Source organism: Temnothorax americanus, unplaced genomic scaffold (genome assembly GCF_048541705.1).
Source record: "Temnothorax americanus isolate GAGA-0224 unplaced genomic scaffold, ASM4854170v1 Scaffold5, whole genome shotgun sequence".
NCBI classification, from domain to species: domain Eukaryota; kingdom Metazoa; phylum Arthropoda; class Insecta; order Hymenoptera; family Formicidae; genus Temnothorax; species Temnothorax americanus.
In genome coordinates, this window is record NW_027509657.1 from 7,709,086 (window position 1) to 7,731,341 (window position 22,256).

The 22,256-nt window shown below is 46.6% G+C and overlaps 1 protein-coding gene across 1 annotated transcript in view; it reads left to right on the forward strand.

Annotated features, from left to right (window-relative positions):
- The first annotated feature begins 2,620 nt into the window (after positions 1-2,620).
- Apt1 (Acyl-protein thioesterase 1) overlaps positions 2,621-22,256 on the forward strand; it is a 36,415-nt gene continuing 16,779 nt past the window's right edge. Inside the window, exon 1 of the mRNA XM_077418010.1 lies at positions 2,621-2,761. The gene's annotated coding sequence lies outside the window, so the exon portion shown is untranslated. The remainder of the gene's footprint in view (positions 2,762-22,256) is intronic.

Genomic DNA, 22,256 nt, shown 5'->3' on the forward strand with positions numbered 1-22,256 from the left:
CGCGCCGCGCCGTCGCGTCGGCGTCGGTCGATTACGCCGATCGATCGCGGAGTCCACGGCGCGACGCCGACGGACGCCTCAGGGATCATCGTCGCGCGAAAGAAGAGCGTCCTGTGCAAAGAAAAATATCTCCAGAGTTGGCAAATATTTTGGAATGTATTCTATTAGAGAAAAAAAATGTTGGCGTTGTCAACAATGTAATTAATGTTAAGGACGTTCTTTCGTCCTTATACCAGAGAAAATCGATTTTTTAAGGATTTTCTTGAAACTGTAAATATACGTTAATTTAGGTGTGCTTTATGCGTGGTATAACGTTCGGTACCTCTTCCGGGATAAAAAATCAAAATACTGAGCCTCAAAGTTTTAACTTTTACTACGGAAAAGGTTTTCCAGGCCAAACGGTAAGAGATACGAGGTTGGCCAAGAGGACCAAAGTGGCTCCTCTCGTCGAGTTCTATAAGGAAAAAATGCCAGAATTAAAAAAAATTAAATTTTAATATATTTTGTTTGAAACTTTGACGCTCAGTATCTTTATTTTTTATCCCGGAAGAGGTACCGAACGTTATACCACGCATAAATCACACCTAAATTAACGTATATTCACAGTTTCAAGAAAATCCTAAGAAAATCGATTTTCTCTGGTATAAGGACGAGAGAACGTCCTTAGGCTATATTCGTTGATAGATCTATATTTCCGATTTTTTCTCAAGCATATCTCCCACCCGTTTATGATGTACAAAAATTTTCACATCTTAAAATATTTAGATATCACCGCAATTACGCGTGCACACGCTTCACAGCAGTGGTATTTGTGAAAATTTATAATTTTTTTCTCCCTTTCCCTCGTCTTAATCTCTCGCGTTCTTCCCTCCCGCTGTACGCCCTCGTCTTACAAAGCCGTTCCGATATTTTTCGACGTAGCGACTGACAATGAGTAAATGAGTTCTATCGCGGCGAGAGGCGTGGTCCAGCGGCATGTTTCCAATGTATTTCGACGGAAGCTTAGGCCGATCGCCGCTTTCTCATTTTCCCCTCTCGCGGACTAGTTATGAGAGAGAGAGAGAGAGAGTTAACTCTCTCTCTCTTTCTTGATATCGTGATATCACGGCGAGAGGACGCGCGCTAATCGTATAAGCGGTCGATTACTCTCCGCTCCGGAAGCTGGCAATTATACGGGAGCCTCGTGCTTGTAATTAAAGTGAGATCGGTCGCGGCAGCGGGAGAAACTTTGACGGCAACGGTGGCGGCGTCGACGAAGGCCAAGTTTTTGGCGAGGACCGCGCGCTTTCTCGCGACGCGATACGAAACTCGCGTGAACCACCTGGAAAGATAATAAATACAAAAATATCGCGGGGTCGCAAAAACTGGCTGTCGTTACTCATCGTCGCGCGCCGCAACCAGTATACGTGACATACGTGTGCGTGATTTCGCGCGCGTTCGAAATATTAATCGCGCGGCTCACGCGCGAGAAACGCGGGAGCGGGCGCGACACGCTTTCGGTTCGGACTCGCGTCATCGTAACGCGACTATAATATGTACGAAAATTTGGGATGAGCGCGGAGAGCGGGGCGAGAACGTCCCTTTCAGAAAAACCGGGTGAAATAATCGAAAATAATAACCGACCGTCTATCGAAAAGTACACGGCACTCCGAAGCGTTCATTTATACGCCAAAGTTATATTTTCGACGAATAAAAAGAAGCGCGTGCGACTCACCTGCGTATCGTTGAACCAGAAGTTCGCCGAAAGTCCACCCGAAGTCCGCCATTTGCAATGCCCGAAGAGGTAGATCGCGTATGCCGCCCTTCGACGTCGCGAGACGCGTCAATTGCGATCGCCTGGACCATCGGCGCTCGGCGCACTCGAGACGATCGTCCGTCGGCGTCGCCTCGATTCGACACTCCCGACGCTCGTTCGCACGCGAGATTCACATCCGGCGGATAAAAAGACGCGAGAAGCACGAGGCGACGGCGACTCGCCGTCGGATCCGGACGCTACGCGATCGGACTGAATCTAGCCGTTAAAAATCGGACGGAGAGGGAGGGGAGATGCGTTCGTCAAACGTTCGCGCCGCGAGCGTCGCCGGCTTCATTGAATACGGGACATTATGCGAAAACGAGTAAACTCGCAAAATTTCTCGAAAAAATGAGTTATATATGTATATAATGTATTCAGCTGGGTCTCGAAATAACGCTTTAACGTATTCAAGGCGGATTACTTCATTTTTCCATAGTGTTAAAAACACTCCACGTATAAATTTCACGGTACAATCGCGCGAGAGAGGCATATTGGCGCGCTGATATCAGCCGCGAATCACACACGTATCGCGTTCCTTCTCTATATTCATCTATTATTTTGTAGAGAGAAATTGAACGAAGCTTAAAAAGTGTCGCTCGACTGCCGCGTTTATGTCGCCGAGATTGTTTACGTTTTTTAGGCTCGAGGCTCGAGGCTCGGCTTTCCTGGAAGACGCTCGCGACGCGGCGTACACGCTCCCCCACTCTCCCCTGCTCTTTCCAAATTTTTCCTATTGGCCGATTGGCGTAGTCACGCACGGTTCACGGTCAGTAATGTCAGTATTAGGGCGAATTCGAGCCACTCGAGGCTACGTTCAGCCAGCTCCGCGTTTATTGCGTTCTCGAAATCCTCGAGTCGTGAATCTTGCGTGCAAACGTCGGTGCGTCGGTAGTGTCGAGTGTCGAGCGACGGGCGATCTTCTCGGTGCGTATGTATGTAAATCCGTACGATCGACGTATCTGAGTGGTGAGTAGCGTTAAATTAATTGATTTATCGCATAGAACGCAGCGGATTTAACAAGTTTTCATCTCATTTAACGCAAGCGAATTCGCGAATTCGCGTCTCTTTATCTCTTTATTCGCCGAGACTGAATCTCCCGTCGGAGTAACGTGTTATAATCTACTGTCACTGCGTATATCGGACTGAAAATTTTCGTTTCACACGCAGGTGAGTTGATTGCGTCGCGGAGCGTTTTCTCATAAGGCTTCTCGAGACGTTCGGCGCGGTGCTGGGTGTATACCCCCCCTTCCGCCCCCATTCCAAATTTTCCATTAACCTCAGTCGCGTCTCGGGAGCTCGGGGGCTCTCGGGGGCTTCGTCGGACAGCGAGCGGCCAGCGTCGGCATGCTCTTCACGTTTGGTTCGAGCTTAATCCGCTTATAAGTCCGCGTATCGATCGCCTGTACTTGGCGCATATTTCCTATGCACGCACGCTGTACGCATCGAACTCGCCGAACTCGTTGGCTGAGACGTGTCGCTGTAAATCGGAAAACGGAGACGTCGTCGGGCTGCGCGAGCGAGCGAGCGAGCGAGCGAACGGCACCGTTAATTAATGACAATTTGAATTTTAATGCCCGGCGCGCGGAGAGACGTTTCGCGAAAATGAGCCTCATTAATAACGCATGAGAAGGATAATTTAGAGTTATGCTTCGCGCAGCGTCCTTTCCCGCCCGGCGCGGCGGCGGCGGCGGCGGCGGCGGCGGCGTCGCAGAGCGTCGTGGTGCGTCGCCGCTTTGTTTGCGCGTTCAAAGCGCAATTATGCGGTATTAGGTTTCCGCTAGAGGCGAACCGTGATTTGGGGCAACAGGTGTACGCGATACGCATGCATAATGCACAGGCGGCACATATGTAAACTGTCCCTCTACGCCCGCCGCGCCGCACGAGGTGCACCCACCGCACCAAATTGGCGTTATTAAATTTACATATCCCGGCGGGGGGCGTGCGAATTAAGCGATTCTTCCTTCCGTTTTCCCCCCCTTGCTGCTCACGGCTCCCCCGCTGTTACGCCGATCTCTCCTGATCGGACGCGTCAATTAAAACATTCTCAGGCCGCGCGATTTCCGCCACTAATTTTATATCTATACGTATGTGTATAATGCATCGCACGGTGACTCCATCGAAATCTCTATCCAGAATCCAAATGGATCTCGTGGCGTCTCTTCTCTTTTCTCGCGGTACAATTTTCCCCTTTAGACTACAACAAATAGCAAATAGATTTCTGTAGAATTAATAAAAAAATAAAATGTCACGAAAAAATAAGTCTGGCAATCCGCCACTCGTCGCACCTTCTTCCAAATTTTATGTTTGTACGTGCACCTCGTTAAATGTGTGTGTGTGTGTGTGTGTGTGTGCGTGCGTGACCGTGCGAGCCATTGCCAAACCTTCTGATATTCGGCATAGTCTTCCCTCTCGTCACGGCGTACGGTTCAAGGTGCCAAATTCTCTTCGAGATACGTGGAAAATTTGCGGTAACGTTTCTACGGCTCATATTTTTCGCTCGTTTTAATTCATCCATTTAAATATCCGACACATCGCGACCAATGAACTCTTCCGCTGCCAAAAGCGTCTTCTCCGAGAATTTCTTCTTTTGAGTTTTATTATATACCTTTCCCGCCAAGATTTTTACCCCGCTGTACAACAGGGTGACAATTCCGATACGTCGCAACTGCGGTTCGTCTTGATCGCGAACGGATCGAAGGGGTTAAACGCGATTTATTTCTCGCGATTGTTTCGGACAATTGATCGTTGTTTCCCGTAAAATGCTTTTTCCGCCGATCGAAGGCGCATCGTTGATTCTCGTTGATTTCTCCCGTTAATATCTGTCAACTTTATCGACGGTACGCCGGCTGATTGCTGGTTTAACAGACATTGACCGAATCAGTACCGAAATGAATGACGCGCAACAGGTCCGCGGTATACTTGTGTGCCTCAATTGCATCGCGCTTGTTGCTCGCATTTGTGCGCGCTCGTCCTCGCCCCTCCTCTCCTCGCGTGGGATCAAAAGCGAAGTGTTTTGTAAAATATTTTTCCACTTTTTTGATCACGGTGCGCGCGGCGAGAGGCGAGATGCGAGATGCGCTCGGTGAATCTGCGTGGATGCCGGCCCGTATTGCGCGCGCGTGCAGTACGGACGATAGCGCGATCGAGAAAAACAGGCGGAAAGATAAGAAAATATCGTAGAAAGATAAGGCTGGTGTTCAATCAGCCATTTCAAATATCGAACACTTGACAAAGTATTCGGAAAAATGTACAATCTGGAGCTCTGAAAGTCAGACATTGTTAACGAGCGCGTTAAACGGCTGCTCGTGAAGCAAAATAATTAACGGCGTCGAGATAAAACCGATATTACTTAATATAGGATCTTTACTTGAGAATATCTGCGAATGAAGATGACATCTATACGTTATTTAAGATTTTTATAATTTCGCGTTATTCTTTTCTTATTGTTGATAATTTTATTTTTTATCAAACTTTTATTTTAAACTTTTTAAAAAACTGAACGCGTTATAAAAACCATTTTCACATCGAGACGCTAAAATAAAATTTTTAACGACTCCCGAGAGTCAGGCGCGTGAGGTTCGGTGAGCGAGCGTCTATATATGAGTGACGCTACACTCGCACGGATCTCTCTCCTCTCCAAAGTGTCACCTGAAAATAACTTACCATTGCTATTCTAGTAGCACGCATACAAGTGCGTGGCGCAGCGCCACCAAAGTCCTCGTACGCATTTAAATCAAGACGAGGACTCCTGGAGGGTACTCCGACTACTCCGAGCGTCGAAGCCGCCTCAAAGAGAACGGACGTTCTATTGTCGCCGACGCGACGCGACGGTGCGTTTACATCGCGAATAAATCGCGCGAGATGTATACGCGCGGCGTAATTTACGTGATTAAAATAAGGGAATTTCCGTGTAAAAATCCCGTCCCCGCACTGGTCCACAGCGCGGAATGCCCCAATGAGCTAGACGCAGTATCGACGGATAAACACGAGATATCGTTATTAAATACTTCGCTCTTAAAAATATAAAGATACGCGACGGTGATATAAAAATCACGAGAGCGATATACATTTGCGCGCACGTTATCAGACATATTCTACTAAAAAAGAGAATAAAACGTGCGTTACGTACGAATCGTCGCTCTGCCGTGTGTGATTCACGCTATAAATCTAAAAATATCTGCGGCTCTCGGTCCGCGAACTCCGCGCTCCGCGACGCCGGTAAAAAAGTTGCGGAGATTCGTGCACGCGGCGTATTCGGTGACGTACAACGTTCTAACCGTAATCGCTCTTGTAATCGCGCTAAGTGGCATTACACGCGTAAGGTTATCGAGCCTTGAGCTCCGTTGTATTACCCGTGCGGTAAAAAGACATCGAGTATTTCGAAGGCCGATGTGATATTTCATAGCCGTATCCAAGTAGCGCGAGTTCATCTATCCAGATTATTTTTCGAAGTACCTCGCCCCCGATGAGAATATTATATTAACGGTTCCGATAATGTTATACGTTTCGTCGTTATACACGCGCGGTCTTTCACGACTACACGGAAAAAGGTATTTACCGTATGAGATCATGCAAGGCGGACCATGAAACGCGCTGCGCCCTGCCACTACGCTGGGCCGTGTCCCCCACTCTTTTCCGTCGTGCGCCCATGTCAAAACACGCTGCCGCGCAGCAACGTCTTTCCTCGTACTAAGCACGATATTTTTCCGTGCATCGCACCGGCTTTCGTACTTTGCGCAGCGCTGCAAGATACGACGTGCTACGTTCGCAACGCGAAAGCCGGTGCAATGCACGGAAAAATACCGTGCTTAGTACGAGGAAAGACGTTGCATGGGCGCACGACGGAAAAAAGTGGGGGACACGGCCCAGCGTAGTGGCAGGGCGCAGCGCGTTTCATGGTCCGCCTTGCATGATCTTATACGGTGAATACCTTTTTCCGTGTATGGAGCGACTCATGCCAGTCTCGCGAACGTTACATTTCTCTTCCGTACTCGCGTCGCTTTCCGCTTGTTCCGATCGATGGTTACGCACGGCGGTTGATCGTTGTCGATATCAACGTGCTTGACCTACGGTAAGCGACGTACCTTTGTACGTACGCGCGCGATCATGAATCATACGTGAGGAAAAACGATCGTATGTAAAAACCTACGCGGCGCGACGTACGTAGCCCGCTTGTCTGCCGAGCTATCCTCGATGTTATTTTATGCGCTTCCGGCGCTTACGTCGTCGTCACGTTTACCCACTTACGCAGAATTTCGACGGAAACTTGCGACGAAGCGGAGAACGAAGAGTGCGCGTCACGGAAATCGTCGAGATCGACCAAAATAACGATCGTCGTCGCGTCTACGGACGCCGGAAGTTTTCCTCCCTTTTTTCCTCTTTCCTTCGTCGCGCTGCAAACTTAAACGGCCGTTGTTCCATCGAGGCGTTGCGCGATTAGCTTCCGCAAAATAAAACAAAGCCTGTATCTCCGTCAAAGTTAAAATTCGCGGATCCATATTAGTGGGACATTTTTATTCCGCTAGGTATCCCTGTACGCGTAACTTTTCGAAATTCCTTTTAGGAGGGTTGACGTAACGGCGAAGCAGCTAATGGCAATCCCGCCGCGGCGTACAAAGGGAGCAATGTTAATCGACGTATAATATGGAATTAGTCGAAACCGCCGCGTGGAATAATCAACGGAAGCAGCGCCGGATTACCTAGAAGCTGCGAACTAATTGCGAGGTTGTAACTTCGGGTAATGATACGTTCGCGGTTACCCGGCAATGCGTACCGAAGGTGAATCGCATCGCTCGAGTTAGGTCATTCAAATTCGTTGCGTTACACATATATAAATCATAAAATCGTGATTTGTGGCCTCGTCGTATAATAAATATCCTTCGCATACATTTTGTTGCAACACGTGAATACGATTTTATCCTAAACCGGAAAATGGAGAAGACATCGGGAAAACGTGATAATACGTCTCTCGGCTATTCAAAGGTCAATCACAAATCGCCGTATTTTCCAATCGGTAAAACCAAACACGGCGAACGCGTTCGTGCAACACCCGTACGTCACGCATTATTAGTCGTCACGTATCCGCGCCATTTCGTGGAAAACGATTATATAATTACGGCCGTCAGCCGTAACGAAGCAGGAATACGAGACGACCGACTAGTCGATTCACGATTGTTCGTTTAAATCTCGTGCAATCGGTTCTTGTCACGCGTCGCAATCGGACATTTGATTCGCGCGATGAACTCCCACGAGCGGATAGCTTAAGCTTAAACGATATTAGAAAATCGGACGAGAAATCCTTCCGCGGGAGCGAGCTGACCGGGCCTCGCGATCGGCACTTCCGTGCAACTTGCATGATTATGCGGGAATTAAGCGAGGGCCGAGCCAAGTTTCTCGAGGGTGGATTGACGACGCCGTGGACATCCCCGCGAAAATTCTCGTGGAATAGTCCGCGATATTAGAGCGATAGAAAGGGTTTGGATATGAGGGTGGACGAGGAGATCCTGGGAGATATCGGGGCGCCCGGTAAAACGCAATCAGAATAGTAATTAAGGATTCGGTTAACGCTCCAAGCGCGAGTGTAGAACGCAACCCAATTTAAACATACAAAAGTGTACGGTAGGTTAGCGAGGGAGTGCTCGCCACCGAGATGAGGGAGGAGGTAGGGTAGAGGAGAGAGAAAGAGGACAAGGAGGCAGACGGACGACGTTGGTCCGACGCGACGGTTCGGTGGATAGGGGAGAGACGGGAGAGAGCAAAGGAGGAGACGCGATGGAACGAGTCTCTCTCTCTCTCTCTGTGTGTGTGTGTGTATGCGCGCGGTAATGTGCGTGCGTGCGTACATGTGTGTATATATATGTGTGTTATGCGTATTGCGTTGTGTGCATAAGCGTATACGTGCGCACGCATGTAAATGTGCGTGTATCCATCTCATCTGGCCACGTGTATTCGTTTCTGATCCATGTGCGGGTGCATGGGCATGCTGCGCGGTCCACGAGGATACTCGAGGGGTGTGGTGCGCGTACGCGAGTATACGCGTGTGTGAACCGCGCTTCTCGATCTCGGAGCGTGTATGAATGTGTCCCATCTGTGTGGTACAAGCTTGAACGCCCGCGCGCGCGGGACACGTGTGCGTATCCGTGTGTTTGCATGCGCGTGAGCGCGCGTGTCGGAGACGATGCGCTGCAAACCTGGGTGAAAAGTAGGGGAGGGAGAGAATTCCTGTGTGCCTCCCGTCCTGTTCCCCTCCCTCCCCCGTTCGTCTCCTCCGTCCGTAGCGCGGCAACCCTCCTCCCCTCACTGCGTCACCCTTCGTCCTCCCTCCTGCCTCCGTCCTGCTCCTCGCGTCCGGCTTACAACCATGGGGCCATGGGGCCGTTTCGAGAGTGGTAGCAGGTGGACGAGGGGGAAGAGTAGAGAGAGCGGTGCATCGAGAGGAGCGAAGGAGGCAGGGGAGGACGGGAGAGAAGAGGGTGAGGCTGAGCGCGCGAGGAGCGAAAGAGAGGGACAAAAATCCGGCGGTGGCCAATGGGAGGAAGTCCCCGAACCCCGCGAGCGGAGGAGGAAGAACCGACAACGTCGCCGGAGTTGGAGTTTTTGTTTACCGCGCGCGCGCTCCGAGGAGTCCGAGGAGGAGAGCCGCGTATCTGCTGCCGTAGCACTCGTAGCAGCATCAGCATCAGCGCCACGAGCAGCACCAACAGCAGCAGCGGCAGCAGTAGCACCACCGGCAGCAGCAACAGCAGCAGCATCGGCGACAGCAACGACGAGAACCGCCAACCGCACCTCCGTCGTCTCTCTGCTCTTGCAATGCCTCGGTTCTCGGTTCCTCTCGCCGGACAGCGTGACCAGAGATGGCTAGAGAGGGGAAGAGATTTGTAGGAGATTGACGGGAAGGACGAAGGACGAAGGGCGAGGGAAGGAGGAAGGAATGAGAGAAAGAGATAAAGGGAGGGAGAGGGGAGGAAGAGATTGTCGGCGATGCTATGATTTTGATGTTACTCGATAAAATTACCCATGTTTCTTTCGCGGCCACCGCTGAGTCGCGCTGTTTCTTTTCTCGTATTTAAATCGTCAAAAGACTATCCCAAACATCGTATATCTTTGCTGCATTTATATATAAGAATATTCCGTGAAGCTATATATTCTGTAATATATTAACAAACAACGAATCGTGTAATTTAATTGTGCAAGCGTTCGCTTATGCTCATTGACACGCTCAAGCGTCAGTTAATCTTCGTAACTTTTTCGCAGTGCATATTCTCTTTGATGATTCAAAATTTGTAAGAAATTCTAAACTAATTGTAAGATTATTGTACACCCGACAAGCGCGACAATTTATTGTCTTAAAAATGGATTATATTGTGGAAAACAAAATGAGCGCGAACAAGAGATTTGAACTTTCGCATTGATTGATGCGTAATCAGGATTCATATCGTGATAAAAAGATCCAAAAAGTTCTGAGATGACAAAGTTGCGTAATGTACCTCGATGATTTTTTTTCGGAGTCAACGATAGCGCGTATAGGTTCGGACGGAATCCGGACGGAATTTCGTTTCGAGACTCGAAATTTAGAAAAATCTAGATCGATGGCTTCGGCACATCACGGAACATCGAGTGTCCTCCCGCGAATCGAGAGACGAGAGACCGAAAGTAGTGTGAACCGCGCGAGTGTACCTTCCCTTTCTCTCTGTCCCCCTCTCACTCGTACACCTTCTTTTATTCCCTAACCGCATCCTTTCTGCTCTCTTTTTGCGAGACCTTCTCCATCCTTCTCTCTGTGTCAGGGCCGATTGACCGAGCTGCATGGGAGAAAGCACATGGCACGAGAAGATTTCGTCGCCGCAACGATGTTTTGCCCAAGCTCGATGTCATTTCTATGTATCTCATTCGCAGTCGTGTAACAATTACGATAATCGTTACTGACGACGCGCAACAACGATGATAACGCGAATCATCGCGCCTTATTGGTCGTCTAGCCGCGCTTAGGATACATCGCTAATTGCAAAGTTATGATAACGCGTGATGTGCCTCGGGACCTTAGCGATCCGGTTTTGTAGGTTTTAAAGTGTTTGGAAGATACACTTGAGGCGAGTACGTGATTTGTTCTCGCACTGTATGTGCCATCGATGCGACTATATACGATAAATTTGATAAATTTTTTTGAGTTATCTGAAATGATTAAGGTTCGAAATTTGAGTTATATATGCCAATAAACAATAGGATGCTGTGCGATTATGTTCCACAATTATGCACTGTACATTTTAACACAGAGTTTCAATTTTCTATATTTATTATACGCAAAGAGACGTGGCACAGCCAAAGACAAATATTATTGTTTTACAACATTAACTTACTTAAAAGCAACTAATTCTGCGTAAACATCGTCATCAATCTCGGTTAATTACGGCAATAATTCTCCGGCAAAAGGTTGACGTTTATGCGACTTGAGAACTAGCTATCGCTCGAAGAGAGTCGTGGGCCAATACTTAAAGCAAATTTAAACGAGACTAGCGCGAAACGACGGGACTGATTCGCTTCGCACACGTACGAGGCGGCTCTCGAAGCCGCAGGGGGGAAGAGAAACGAGGTAGGTATACGAAGAAGAGAGGAAGAAAGAGCGAAAGAGACAGAGAGGGAGAGAGAGAGAGAGAGAGGGAGGCAGACAAAAAGGAGAGGAAAGATGTCATCAACCTCCGAAGCCACGGCAGTGGACGGTGACTAACTGTGCAAAGTTTAACCCTCGACTCCCTGGAACCTCCCTTTTTGGCATGGAAATGTCACGTATGCAAATGCGTGTCGCAGGCGAACGACCATCCACTGTCATCACGTATAAAGACGAAGCGCGATTGAAGAGGCGAATCTTAACGCCGACACGTGAACGGAACCATCATTCATCGCGGAACAAACAGCAAACTTGAAATTTGTACACTAATTATACAATTTGCAAGTGTACTTTTTAAATTGATCAATTATATTACCTGGTATAATTTCGCATGAATATTGTACATGCTATTAAACTGATATTTATATTCACGAGCATAAGTTTTATAAGCGATTTTTTTTCTCGAAATTGAGAAATTTTAACGCAAAATGCTCAATTAGAAAATATAATCGAAAATTGACGAAGAGATAATGCAAAGTATACTTTGGTCACATCACACCAGCATATTTAATGGAAAGAAACTGCGAAATGAGATGTAATTAGAAACGCAGCGAGCACACTTGCGTCAAGAACATCGGATAGCGGCGGTTGAAGCCAAGGTATAACGTAACGGCCTTAATTAATTTGCAGAGGATCGGCAGGCACTTTTTTGCCAAGACACACGAAGCTCTTTCGCCTTTTTTATGTAGCTTAGTAGGGAAAGCTGCTCGGAAATGCTGGCTGGAAGTAAACGGTTGTTTCGAAACCACGCTCTTGTTATTGCAATATTGTTTCCTCATTTTCGACTCATTATACATTTTTTTGTAATAGTAGCGTGTTTTGCATATAGCAAAGGTCAATATTGCTTCGTTAATAGACGCGAAGCAGCCAGTTTCGTCAACGAGGAAATTATTCATGAGCTTTCGTGAAGAATCGTCGATAAGCGCGCGATGGAGAAAGGGTTGACGGTGAGGGAGGTTAAAAGAGTCAAAAAACCCAGACCTTTGGCGGACGAGGAAAGACGAACTCGCGCCGAAGTTGGTCAGCAGGATGAACGGAAGAAGTACAGACTAGATGAGAGTCTTAGTTCCTCCCCGTATTCCTCTCTCCTTTCCCCCCCCCCCGCCGAACAATGCGCGGAAAAGTGTGCGATAGGAGAAAAAAATGGACCGCTGCCATTATGGAGTTCAGGGCCACTCGAGTTGTTTTGCTTCCACCTCCGCAAAGGAGCCTCGTACAGCAGCAACTGTGCTGAATGAATCAGCGTGAGAGGGAGGGAGAGAAAGAGAGAGAGAGAGAGAGAGAGAGAGAGAGAGAGAGAGAGAGAGAGAAAGAAGGAGCGAAAAAGCGAGACGGCAGCAGAGAGAGGACGAGAGGGAGCTTTCACCACTAGTTGGCCTAGACTTCTTCTCTCTCTTATACTGTCCCGCTGTCTACCATTACATTTCTTCCCGTCTGTCGACGTTCCTCCCCCATGCATTTGCAAATCGCCACGCGTTGTTCGTCTCCCTGACTGTTCCAGTGCGTACTCTCCTTTTTCTCGTCATATGCCACGGGCGCTAGAGATTTAGGAATAGTACGTATATTATACGAACGCCAAGGTCGTTGACTCGGGTGTTATGATTCTTAGACGACATAGTCTCCGGATGCCAAATTTTTTGGTTTTTCTTTCGGTATTTTCCTCGTAACTTTATTACTTTTTCTTTTGAATATCATTGGATCTTCGTAGTTTTGAACTCATAAATCCGTTAAACTTGAAACTTGTGTATTTCTCATTATTTAAAAATGATAGACTTTAATTCGCGAAATATTCTGAATTTTCAATCAATTATATCGATCATAACTCAATCTTACAAAAATCATGTCCAACTTTTACAAAATTATGCACAGAGAATCATGCACATTCTAATTCTGAAACGACCTGTATACATCGAAGACGCCTGGTTGTATGCAACATCGATACGAGAAGGTAAACGGAGTTGCGGATATCTAAGAGCCGTACGTGAATGCAGAATACATATGCATGAGGATCGCGCGTGTGCGTGTGCAAATCGTACCTCAGGCGTGAATTAATATCAATGAAAAGTCTCGAAATGACTGGATACTTACAACTTGGTCTTTTAATTAATCGTTCGTGAGTTTTTCCACATCTGTCTTTCTCGTAGATTATTACTCGTCATCTAAAATTTTGTACACACAACTATGAAGCTGCATCACATCGAACATAATTAGAGTTGTGTCAAAGAAAAAAAGAAATTCCATCACGGCGCAGCATATCCGATTGCATATCGATTGCACGACAAGTCTTACGAATGTTTCTTTTCCTTGCTTATCAACGTAAATCTACTCGGTGTTTCCGAAAATTATTTCATGACGTACATATATACACGCGACTCACCGTCACTTCGTAATACTCGGTTTGCCGCGAATCTCCGCATCAATTAACAATATCGTAATTGCATATTTCATAACTTCGTGTTGCAACACATTACATATGACTTGATAAAGTGACTAATTTTTCCACGCGCCTTTTCTATTATCGCGATTCACCTTTTCTCGCATGTAAAAAAGCAAATTACGTTCTAATAAACTTGATTGTTTAAATTAAAGGATGCTACGTATTTGGTTAAGAAAATGTTCCATGCCTTTTATATTATATTTATCGGAAAAAAACGAAAAAGAGATAGATTAAGAATCGATAACGTATAATATGCCCTGTCTGAAGCGTGACACGAATATGATTAATTATGCACAAATGTATGTAAAATGGCGTATCATATATAAGCGTACACTTTCTTTTTTCATGTCGTGTTTAGGTGTCGCGATATTTCACAAATCGATACGAGACGCCCGGCGTAACGCCGTCGCGTCCCTCCTATCTGAAACAACTCGTTGGACAGGAGCGCGCGACTTAGCGAGAATTATCGCAATCTCGGGACGTAATGCGCTTCATAAAAAAGCCCCGCTTCGCGTTTATTGGGGAGTACGGGGGTAGCGTGCGCTGCTGGGCGCTGGGTTCAGAACCGCCGTCGTTGCACCGCGTCCGTTATGGACAAAAGGGCTTTGTCGAGTAGACAGTGACAGTGATGAGACCGTGATGAGTGGCAATGTCGTCGGTCGACTGTGCAGAGCAGCCCATTATTCCACCTGGCAGAAAGCTTTCCAGTTTGGCACACATCGAGTATCCAAGCGATCACTTATTATAATCATGCCGACCGCGTTGTTGTTGTGTTGCTGTTGTTGTTGTTGCGCCGTGCTGGCCATAGCTGACATCATAGTGCTAAAAGGGGTTGGGCGGACACTATATTGGCCGTCTCTCTTTCCCCCCTCTCTCTCTCTCTCTCTCTCTCTCTCTTTCTCTCTCTCCTTCTCGACAGCAAGCTTGCTCTGATTAGTGATTAGCGCAAAATCGCCGCCGCTCGTTCGTTCGTTCGTACATCGTCCGGATGGGTTGCCAGTCTCGGCTCACTGGCTCCATTCTTTTCTCCCAAGCCATTTAATTTATGCTGAAATCTATAAATACCAGCGATACTCTTTCTACCCGCAACGGGAAAAACTGGTGGCTGGCGAGCTTAACGGCTCAGCGTGAAAAAAATTGCGGCTGAGGCGAGATTTTAATGTGATACGCGAATGCGCCCGTATCGCGTTAATATTAGAGAGACGCGGAAACGATAAGGCACACTTGCTGCTAGTGTTCCATGTAATACGTTCACGGATAAGAAACCTCACGTGCATTGTATTTTTTTTATTTAATTTTTTTTTAGATGCAATTTGGTGCTTTTACGTGATATTTTTCACGCATCTCTAATTTTCCATTGCAAAGATCTGTTGCCACTTGTCATCGATGTAGTTATTTCGTCATTTATAAGTCGACCTTCACGGCAGCTTTCTTAATTGTTCTTATCATCCACGCTGAATTTAGTACCGCGGAACTTCTGCATAAATCACTTCTGAATAGTTCGCTCGAGTTTCGAATACACTCCGCAGCTCGCCTTCATTGCCTTGCTCTCTGTATTTTTCCTCTTTGACAACAAATAAGTCACATCGAACATCAGAAGTGGACTTTGTTAACGTTAATTTTTTAACTAATGCCAGTTTTGTAAGACTCTCCTCCAAACGTTTTGAAAAACGCTATTGCTATTTGGGTCGCAGCGCGGTCTCTTTTTACGTAAACGACATCGATACGATTACTCGATGCACGGGGATATTTCTCAATCTTCGCACAAGACGACCCTTCAAAATTCTGTCGACAACGGCCTTGAGGTCGTCGACTTCTCTGGCGTACTCGGTACTCGGTATACAGGGATAAAGAAAAAGGAGGTGGAAGAAGGAAAAAGAGAGAGAGACGCGCGGGAAGTTCCGCAGGACGCGCGAGCCCCTGAAGGAGACTCGAGGGAACTCGGATTTATTGCATAACAACCCCCTCAGTCAGTTCGTAACCCTTGGAAGTTGCGTAGGTCCGACGGTAGAGGGTGCCGCATAGGCTCGATGATCTACTTGTTGAATGGCGAGGAGAGAGAGAGAAAGAGATGAAGGGGGGAGAAGAGGCAGGATATTTCTGAATGAACGAACGACTGAATGGGCCGCCGCACATGGCATAGGGTACCTACTTGACACCGATCCGCAACCTCAACAATCGCCCCGACCTGTCTTCGATGCCAGCTACTGACCTTGTCATTCTGGAGAGGCACCGCCGTTAGCAAAGAGAGAAGCACGAGCACGCTCGGAAAAAAAAAGAAGAACGATGCGAGGGAGAGAATCAGCGTGGAACGCGCCGATAATGCGAACGTGCGTATCATAGGACGGAATCACCGAGACGGAATAATGAATCAATGACTTCCCCGAAATAATGAAATTAACGTTTAAATCATCGCCAAGGTGAGGCATTACAAAGAAATAGGATAATTCTTCTTCCATGGGGGAGAAATTTCTGTCAAACGCGATAACTTTGCTCGTGACGTAAAATCATACGTGATGTGCGATAGATTGCGTAGAATTACGATATCTACAAGCTGGAAATTGTCCGAGAATATTAACGATTTTATTTATTAAGTACTATCGACGCTTATCTTGCTGACTTGACGTCATTCAGTCTATGGCATCATTTTTTAGAAAAGCATATTTTCCTTATCACGTGTTAATACGTTTAAGATTCATATTCAATAGTGACTGATGTGTGTGTGTGTGTGGATATACACGTCACATTGCATTTGTGTATGTTTACAGTAAAGCTATTATATGTAACGCATTTGAAACACGCGCAACTATTTCGATAAGGGATTACACTTACAATACTTTAACTCAATCTCATTACGTTTAATTTTCACACGTAATTTATTCTGAAATTTCTTATACTTTCGCATTTGATAGAGCGCGGCACATTATCCAATTTTATAACAATAATTTAGATTTATGTATAATTGGTTCAATTAAATAAGATCACAAAATTACATCAAAGATGTACTCTATAAAATTGTTTGCAAAAGAGGCTACGATGATTAACAGGGATTAACGAAGTTACTGACGCTTAAGTTTTCAAGACGCTTTTATTTTTCTTTCTTTTTTAGGATAAAACGTGGGACGCGTAGCCCTCGGCTTGCGCGATATTCTCGTGAAATCTCGCGATTCTTCACTTTCAGGATTTTGTTTCCCCTCGCTTAGCCACATAGGTACCGAATTCTCCGATGGTTCGCCATCGCTGCCGCCGCCGCCGCCGTCCGTCCGCGAGCCACGGTGAAACCGCTCAAAGCCGTTTTCTAATTTTTTTTCGCTCCCAATCCCCATCCCCAACTCCATCCTCCTCCGGCCTGACCGCCGTGGCGTTTAACGTCCCGACGGAAGTCGGGAGGCAAGCATCGAGGTAAAAGATCGTCATGCACCATCATCCGAAACTCTCTTGAATATTTTCGCAGAATAAAAAGAGGAAAAATGTTGCGGGGACCGAAGTGCGCGCGGAAAGACGAGGACGGATGAACGGACGTTTGGGACAAGAGGCACGAGGGGGTGAGTGGGTTGGGGATCGGGGGGTTGGGGGGTCGGTTAACGGTGAGGGAGGAAGGGGTGGGTGGGTGTTAGCCGGGGCGGAGACGGTGCATTACGACCGGGACAGGGCATGGCATGGCTAGCTCAGGAAAGTACAGGATGTGAGGGAAGAGAAGGGAGCGTGGAAGGGGGCGCGCGGTGATGCAGGAGGGTGCATGCGGGAGGGGGAAGGGGCGGTTGCCCCAGTAAAAATCGATCCTCCCCACTCTTTTCCTACTTTTTCCCCTAGAGAGGTTTGCTACCACGAGAGAGGATGGGGTGAGGTGGAGGAAGAGGACGTGGAAGAGGGAGAGACGGGGGTGACTGCGCAGGGGGTCTCGCGGGGGTTACCTACCATCGCGTCTGTCTCTGTGTATCCACATCTCTGGATCTTTCCGAGCGTCTCGTGTGCATACATACGTATGCAGCTACGTGTGCGTATGTGTGTGTGCTCACGCGCGCGCGCGCTTTTGCGCCTCGTTGGAGGGGAAGGGGGACAAGCGCGTGTGGGTGCGCGTGGACAGATACGCGGTGTAGTCGTGTGAGGGTGTGATTGAGCGGATTTTTCGCGGGTGTTCGTGGGCCACTGCCCGTATAAAGCGCGAGCGCATTTCATATATGTGTCCATGCTTTCGCGTATGCTCTCTGGATGTATGTGTGTGTTGCGAGTATGCGTGCGCCTTGGACAGTTTTTTCGCGGGTTTTCCGCGTGTGTTGGTCCACGTGGCTGCGGTGGTTTCCGTCCGCGTACAGTGCGCCTCGTTGACAACGGAAAACGCCCTGCTATCGTGCAGCGGGCGCTCAAAATCGGTATAATTTCGACCAATTCGATTTTCCATGCTGTACATGTCGCAGAAGTACATTTTACCTCGAATTTCTATTGTCATAAATAACCATTAGAGATCTTTCTCTGGTATCTCATTGGAATTTAAACTTAGCGAATTTATATACAAATTTTGGCTTTCATATTTCGCTAATTCTCTTAAAAATAAAATAGAAAGATTTGCCGAATATAAAATATTTTTTATTCAAAATTGCACAATGTAATATCACATTTTAATCTCAAAACTGTTTTATGTTATTTTATATTAAACGAAACGCTTACTTTACAGACGACATAGTTTTTTTTCGGTATCGGAACGAACACGACCGCAGTAAAAAATTCCACTGACAAAAATGGTACTCCAATACCCTAAGGTTATTATTTAATTCCATAAAGTCCTTCCTCTCGAACTTTCGTTTCGCTACCAAAAAAAAAGCCAGATCTGATCTAATTTTATCTTTCTCTTATAAGATATAATTGATAGATAATAATAAATATCTATTAAAAATAGAAACGCAATTGCATACACTAATGTAAATAAAAATATAAACAAAACATACATGTTTAAAATTTTTTACTTATAGTATTAGATTGATTTTACATTAATACATCAAAAGGTCGATACTTTTGCCGTCTTACGAGAAGCGATAAAGTTACCCTAAGACGAGATTAACAGACATCGATGGGAAATATGTTTCTACCGTCGAATCGCGTTTGTCAAAGCAGAACACAATGCTCTATTAATGCCTGTAATTATTTGCGTGTAATGTTGCATTTAAAATAGATAATAGGTAATATTTGTCGGATCGCCGCGCGTAAAGAGATGCGAGAGGCTTTCGGCGGCGGAAGGATTAAGGGATCGACGTGAACTCTCGTCTCAGTCGTGCGTTTCTTTTCACTCTTAAATTTTTCAGAGCGTTACGACGATATATCCGACAATCGTGCGCACTGTACGTTCGCGGGTTCGTACGTATCGGTGCACCATCACCCCCGTGCGGTCTCGCGCTCGCGCGCTTACGCTCGTCTTCGTGTGCGTATCCGCGGCAACGCCGCCTCCGCCGTCGCGGCGCTTCTGTCGTCCGCTGCAACGATGAAAAATTACCCAGAAGCAGCAAAAGAGAGGGAAATAGCAAGGGATGAAGAGAGAAGGAGAAAAAGAGGGAGAGAGAGAGAAAGAGAGAAAGGAAGAAGAGGGAGAAGGAGCGGTCGAGCGAGAGAAGGGTTGAGGATGTGAACGTAGGACGGAGAGGAAAAAAGAGGGCGAGAACGAGGGGATGAAAGAGGGAAAAAGAGAAAGAAGAGAGAGAAGGAACGAGCCCGTCGCTTTTTTCTCTAGACCCCGAGCCCGTCGTCTAGCGCTGAGTTCGCGAGCCTGACAGACAGCTGCAGCGGAGCCCTGATATATCGACCGGGCCACCTAACCAACTACCCGCACTCACTATTATACACCTGCCCCACACGTACGCACACTGGCGCGCGTACATGTGCACGCGCACACACGCCACCAGACATGGGGTTGGCGTGTACGAAAAAAAGGCGGCGCACCGACACCCGCTACCTCTCTCTATCTCCCCCTTTTTTCTCCTCTCTCTCCCTCTCTCTCTCCCTCGATGGAAGCTCGCTCTTTGCACTCTTGCAACGCTCTCTCGATTGCGATCCTTTTCTCTCTAATTCCACCCTTTCCTCCCGTTCCCTCCCCGACCCCTCGCTTCCTCCTTCGCTGCCGTTCTGTCTTCGTCCGCCTTGCTCTCCTGTGAAAAAGGGTGGTTGCTAGAGCGAAAAAGGGGGCCTCCCAAAAGGGGGAGGGTGAAGCGGGACGCGGAGCATCGGGGGTGGAAGCGCTACCACCAACCGGGGGTGGACAAGACGAGCGGTGGGTGCAGCGAACGGAGCCCAGTCAGCTCCAGGATAATTAGATCCTTTACAGGTTACCAATGATTGATAGTCTTCGAAATACGTACCATCCCTTTTTCTCTCTCTTTCTCTGCTCGGTTTCCGCGTCGGGTTTCCTTCCACGTGTACACGTGGACGCGCGCGTCCACAGGCGCACGTAGTACGTATCCGCGGTGCTTCGCACGGCAACGAAATACGCGCGCTCGCCAGGGGTGTGCGTGGTATACGATAAATACGAAATCCCTTCAGCCGATTACTTCCTACTGAGCTTTGCCTGGGTCCGCGACCCACCGTCCCTCCGTATCGTTGCCCGAAAAAAAAGGGTTCCCTGATCGTGGTCGTCGCATCGGCCGCCCGGCTTGTTCCGGCGATTTATCGATGATCCTCGTTACCGCCGCAATGCCGCAATTCTCGAATCATCGGAACTCTCGATCCGCAACGAACGAGTCCGACAAAGTCGAATTTTCAAAAAACGATGTATTCCAGGCGTTTTGCTCCGAAACGCGTAAGATGAATCCTTTGAAACCATGTGATATTTTACTTTCGCTCATATGCATGACTTTAAACTAGTTTTCTATTATATAAGATCTTTCAGTTCTATTTCTGTTTTAAATTTCTACATTTTTTAAATAGAAATTGGCGATAAAATATTAAAATGTGATCGTTATTTACCTTTAAAGCTCATACATGTAAAACGTTGCATTAGTTGAAAATATTTCTGGCTCGCGCTCTCTAGCTCATGGCTTTTATTCGGCAACGTAATCGCAATATTTCACAATATCTTGTCGCAGACGCATCGCAGACACATCCCACACGCACATGTTATCTCTGGACATTATCTCACATTCTTCAACTTAAATTTCGATTGTTTTTGACGTCAACCGATACCTGAAACTTTTTATAATTGGGCTCGACACATTTCTTTGCCATTGACGTCAACATGTATTGTAACCTTTAATGTTCATAATATTGATAAATACCGATAAAATTATCAGTTTATTCGATTATTTGACGTCAGACATGGCATTTTGTTTCGTATTACAAAACGAAGCCGCGACGTTAATGGGATCAAGAAACGGCGAAAAAATGGAAAAAACGACGAGAGTACTTAATAAAAAAAAAAAAAGGCTTTTGCTTTTGTTCTGCTGTGAGCAATAACAAAAAAATGCGAAATTAAATCCTACCGCCGGACGTGCTGCTGTAAACCAGGCGACACATGCAACGCCGACTAAAGAATTAATATCAAAAACACTGTTCCGTCCAAACGCGAAAGAATACGTGTATTTGTAAGGAAATTAAAAACGATATGAAGAACGTTTATTCTTTTTTGTCTTTTTTGCTCCCGCGCTGCGAAATTAAGTTAAGACGTTCTCGTAAATTAATTTTGATTAGAGCGGGATCAAAGTTTCTTGAGATAATTTATTGAAAGAAAGGCAATATATCTTCTAATATTCAAATCGGAGTTTTAGATATATACATATGCATAAGATTATTTTTATATAACTTGACGATACCTAATGAAAAATGTTCTCCCACTTGTAATTATATTCTCGTCATTCGATACAAAAAATAGCGCTTTCTTTTCGAAAAAATAGTACTGTAAGAATTCGCAAATATATTTGCGTGACATGTGCGCTTTAAAATCGATCGAAGAATCAAAAGAAAACGCTTCTGTCAAAAAGATTTTACGATAATACACGTTGATAAAATTATTGCAGTAATATCTTCAATTATTGATTACTTTCGAGTAGTTGTTTTAGCAGTTACGTATATAAATTTATTTCGACGAGCAATTAATTTTTGTTGTCTCCCTCGAACTCTGATCGTAGACTGATCCCATCGTCAATTTTATTGCTCGTGCATTACTGGGAGAGGGGGAAAAATGTTTCTACTTGCGCCTTGAATAATAAATGCCCAGACATCCGATCTCGCTCGGGTTGACGTCCATCGATATTTCGCAGAGTCACGTCAGTCAGTAAGTTTTCGTTGTCGCGCGTAAAAAGCCATTATTACCGGCGCGGGCGCGCATTGCGTAGAAGCCTATATGCGACGTGTACTTACTTAATACTTTTGTGCGAGCT